The sequence below is a fragment of the Balaenoptera physalus genome (assembly GCF_965194825.1).
Source record: "Balaenoptera physalus genome assembly, chromosome: 2".
Lineage (NCBI taxonomy): Eukaryota > Metazoa > Chordata > Mammalia > Artiodactyla > Balaenopteridae > Balaenoptera > Balaenoptera physalus.
In genome coordinates, this window is record NC_138883.1 from 117,802,318 (window position 1) to 117,807,158 (window position 4,841).

Consider the following 4,841-nt stretch of genomic DNA (forward strand, 5'->3'; position numbering starts at 1 on the left):
TTTAAAGTACTATCACGGGCTTCCCTCGTGGCGCAGTGGTTGAGAGTCTGCCTGCTAATGCAGGGGACACGGGTTCGAGCCCTGGTCTGGGAGGATCCCACATGCCGCGGAGCAACTGGGCCCGTGAGCCACAGCTACTGAGCCTGCGCGTCTGGAGCCTGTGCTCCGCAACAGGAGAGGCCGCGATAGTGAGAGGCCCGCGCACCGCGATGAAGAGTGGCCCCCGCTTGCCACAACTAGAGAAAGCCCTCGCACAGAAACGAAGACCCGACACAGCCAAAAATAAATATAAAAATAAATAAATAAATAAGACCTGGTGCAACCAAATTAATTAAAAAAAAAAAAAAAAGTACTATCACATTGTCTAGAACTTCCAGAACAATGTAAACTAATGGTGGTAATAACAGGCATTCTTGTCCCCCTCTGACTTAAATATGAATACCTCTTGCTGGTGTTTTATTGCTAAGCATGATGTTGACTGTTGGTTGCAGACGGACAGTTTTTATTATGTCAAGGAAGTGTTCTTTTATTTTTATTATACTAAGACTGTTCATCAGAATGGATGTTCAATTTTATCAAATGCGTTTTTGGTGTCTGTTAAGATTGTCACATAACTTGTCCCCTTCTGGTAACTGACATGATTAATTACACGGACTGATTTTCTGATATGTAATCATCTTTACCCCATTGCATTTCTAACGTAGCCATCTGTAGAATGGGGAGGAGATCCATTGCCAGCAAGAAATCTGGTTGAATAGCAGATCTGTATTGTGCCCTGAGTCCCATGGCTGTGAGCATGCTCACGCTTTGGCCCCGCATACCCGCTAATCCAGGATGCAGATTAATATAGGCCAACCCACTGTGATGCCTAGGGGCTTGAGCTGGGACTCTGGAGGGCTGGATAGGGTGTCAGCTGGTCCCTGAGTGATCTTCTAAAGGTCAGTCGGATCAGATGACTCCCGTCGGTGGCTCCGTATTGTCTTCAGCTGAAAACCCAAGCTTCCAGGTGCATTGCTTAGGCCTCTTACAATCGGCCTCTGTCCAACCACCCCCCTCCCCCGCTTATAACTCCATCTTCTCCCCTCTAAGCACACAGAAATCCTGGCAGGTGGCAAACCCATGTCTCCTTCTGGGCCTCTGGGACTTCTCACACGCTGCCCCCTTGCCTGAAATGCTCTTTCCACCTTCCTTCCTCAGGCAGGACTCATCGGTTCCTCCAGAGAGCCTTCCTGCCCGGCAGGCTGGGTTAGGAGCCCCTCCCCCGGTGCCAGTCCCGGCCACGCTCACTGCCTCTTTGGTACTCACCAGGCGGCAGGTAGTCTCTCTGTGCACTGCAAACTTCAGGAGCTCCAGGAGGCCACGGACCAGCCTGCTCCACCCGGGGTCCCATCTCGCAGCCCAGAGCCTGCCCCACAAGTGTTGCTCTATCAGCCCCGGAGCGAGCACACCTGTGAACACACTCACGTGTTCACGCTCACGAACGCACACCCCTTGAGCCCCCACCCCACCTGTGACCCCCGGGGTTCCCTGTCCCGGCTCCGACAGCAGTGAGTGTTGAGAGGCTCCGAATGCAGTCAGCCTTGTTTCCTCCTCATAAACAACAACCTAGTGCAGTGTCAGGGCCCCAGGGGAGAGTGCTCTCCCCCCAACACCCCCAAAGCTGCTGCCATTGGAGATGCAGGAGGGGGAAGCCAAGTGGGCCCAGGAGGGACCAGATGACTGGGGGTAGGTGGGCGGGACCGGGAGGGAGGGCCTCTGATGGGCCATGTTCCCCTGGGTTTCCTCGCAGCCTAGATGCCGGCGCCTGATCTGGGCCTCTGCAGAAGCGCTACCTCTGCCTCTCCACTGGGCCTCAGGCTCCTCCTCCCAGGGTCTCCTCAGCCCATTCTCCAGAGGATCCATTTTCAACCCTCTGCCTTCCCCCAGCCACCAGACGGCCAGCTAGAGTTCTAGCCTCTTGGGACAAGCTGACATCAAATGGAGCACTGCTTGGCTGCTAAGCCCTGGGTAGGGCGGAGCAGCCCAGACCTGTCCCCTCTCTTTTGCACCCAACTTCCCCCAACACCCCTCCCCAGCAATCCTGAGTTACACAACATATTCCTGGACAAGAATCTGATGAGAGGTCAGGTGACACGGCTTAAAGAACATCAGGTCGGGTTGTGGTGGCAGGCAGACCTGGGTTCCGACTCCATCTCCACTCTTCGCTAGCTGTATGATCTTGTGCATATTACTCAACCTCTCTGACCCTCAGTTTCTTCATCTGAGGAGCAGCGTGCCCACCTATAGGGCTGTGGTGTGGATTAAATGAAATGACTGACTGATTGGAAAGCACTCAGCACAGCTTCTGACACATAGTAGGACCTCCATTAATGTTAGCTGATGTTATACATTACAGGTCAGAGCAGGCTGGCCCGTAGCTGTGACCTCACAAGATGTGAACTCACTCACATGTGGGTGGAGAAAAGAGTCAGAGCCCACAGAGGAGTAAGATGTCAAGTTGCTGAATCCCCCTCCTCAGCCTGGGCTTGCGTCTTTTGAGGAGCTCTCTGCAAGGAGTAATAATTTCAATCACAAAGACCCTGATGCCTGCAGTCGGGTCTCAGCCTCTGCCCTATGAACATCCCGGCAGGCTCTTATTTATTTATTTATTATTAATAAATTTATTTATTTTTGGCTGCATTGGGTCTTTGTTGCTGCGTGTGGGCTTTCTCTAGTTGCGGCGAGCCGGGGCTACTCTTCGTTGCGGTGAGTGGGCTTCTCATTGCGGTGGCTTCTCTTCTTGCGGACCATGGGCTCTAGGCGCGAGGGCTTCAGTAGCTGTGGCACGTGGGCTCAGTAGTTGTGGCTCATGGGCTCTAAAGCGCAGGCTCAGTAGTTGTGGTGCATGGGCTTAGTTCCTCCGCGGCATGTGGGATCTTCCCGGACCAGGGCTCGAACCCGTGTCCCCTGCATTGGCAGGCGGATTCTTAACCCTGAGCCACTAGGGAAGCCCCGAGGTTCTTATTTATTTAACAAACCTTTATATTGTGCTAACCGAGTGCCTGGCAGAATTACAAGCCCTTTATGTCTATTAACTTTATATGTCTGATAACAATATTATTATTAACTTGAATCTTCCACCCAACATGAGGTAGCTACTATCATGATCCCCATTTTACAGATGAGGGAGCTAACAGTTCACGACTTGCCTAAGGTCACCAGCTAGCAAGCAGGAAGGTCACTTTCTGCCAGCAGGGACATCGTGGACAAGGTGACTCCAGGGTCCATGGTGGGATCACAGAGGGTACCTGGAATGTCTTCCCCTCATATTCAAAGCTGGGGTGGCAGAGGCATTCCTGGGGGGACTTGGCCGCCTGTGACTGTGCCCAGCAGGGGTATCAGCACCATCCTACACATGCCTGTCACTGGATGCCACATCTCAGGCCACAGCAGGTATTTCCCTGGAGAGAGGACAGTAGAAACTTGGAACAGGAGAGCTCTTTATTATTGAGAATAACCACACTATTTAATTTACTATTAATAATAGCTCTTGAGTCAACCTTCTCTTGAAGAGAAGTGAGAACTGAAAGGATGGCCCCCTCTTCCCTCCCCTCCTCCCTCCCTCCCTCAGAGTACTGTGGATGCAGTCATGAATGATTGAGCGGTTTGGGGGGTTGCAGTGGGAGAAATCGGGGCCCAGCTCACATAACGAACCCAGTTACTCCTCCCCCCTGCATAGCCTTGCTCTGCTGTCCCTCTGTGGGTCCCTGGAGGCCCCCCACGCCCCTTGCTGTCAGACCCCTGAAGGGAGAGTATGGTTTCCGTCCTCCTAGGCTGAACCAGAGGGCAGAGGCCAGGGGGCTGTGCTCCAGCTGGAGCAAAAGCAAGCTGGGTTCAGCAATCCTTGCCCTCTTTGTCCTGAGGACAGAAATGAGTGTATGGGGGCTGTAGGCTGGGACCCCTTGGGGCCCCATCCTCTGCCCTCTTTGTCTAGTGGGGGGCACAGTGTAAGAAGGAGCGCATCCAGAGAGGGACAGAGCCAGGGAGGAAACCTGAACCCTTGCCAGGGGATTGTTTGGCTTGGAGTTCAGAAGACTCCAGGGACCTGAGAACTGCCTTCAAAGAACTGGAGGGAATTGGTTTCTCATCCACAAGTCTTCAGCGAGGCCCTTCTCTGCCAGGTGCTGGGGACATGTGGCCCAGTCTCTATGGAGCTGCCAGGGTGGCAGAGGTGATGGACGGGAACATAACTTATGCCACTATAAGGCAGTGTTTCAGGGACAGAACCACCAGGTGTGGATACAAGTTGGAGGAGGCGAGGACTTGATTTGCCTGAATCAAAGCTAGATGGGTTTCCTGGTTCCCAGAGGTGACGGTGCAAAGACTTGCCTCCAGAGTTGAGCCTGGCCCTTGAGTGTTTATTCAGGATGGCGCCCAGGCTCCTGGGCACCCATCATCCTTGACTCTACTTCCCATATTTGGGCCCCTGTGTGATCTCAGTGTGTGTCAGGTGGCCCACTGGGGCTGACCTCCCAGAAGGCAGAGGTCTTTTTCTCCCTTTCTTCTAACTGCCCGACTGCCCAGAGCTGGAGGACCACGGCTGTCCCCACAGCTGTGGGATGAAGGTCTCGGGGCTACACACCAGCATCCTGTCCCCTGTCCCCATCCCCAGGGAGATAACCACCAGCCTCCTCTCCTCTCCTGTCCAGCCCTCCACCTGGGTTGAGTCCTAGACTTCCTTAGGTGATTGAAGAGTGCTTTATGACAAACACTGCTGTGGGGTAGTTTCAGACCAGCGGATGTGATACTTGAGCTTTCTTAATCTGCTAGAGCTGGGTTCCACATACCTGCACACACACATA

At 53.4% G+C, this 4,841-nt stretch overlaps 1 long non-coding RNA gene across 1 annotated transcript; it reads right to left on the minus strand.

Moving 5' to 3' along the window:
• Positions 1 to 346: 346 nt before the first annotated feature.
• On the minus strand, positions 347 to 1,773 carry LOC309651630. The gene is made up of 2 exons (XR_014258264.1): positions 1,306 to 1,773; positions 347 to 999 (listed from the first exon to the last, which is right to left on the minus strand). It is a non-coding gene; the product is annotated as an uncharacterized lncRNA (long non-coding RNA).
• Between the last annotated feature and the right edge of the window lie 3,068 nt (positions 1,774 to 4,841).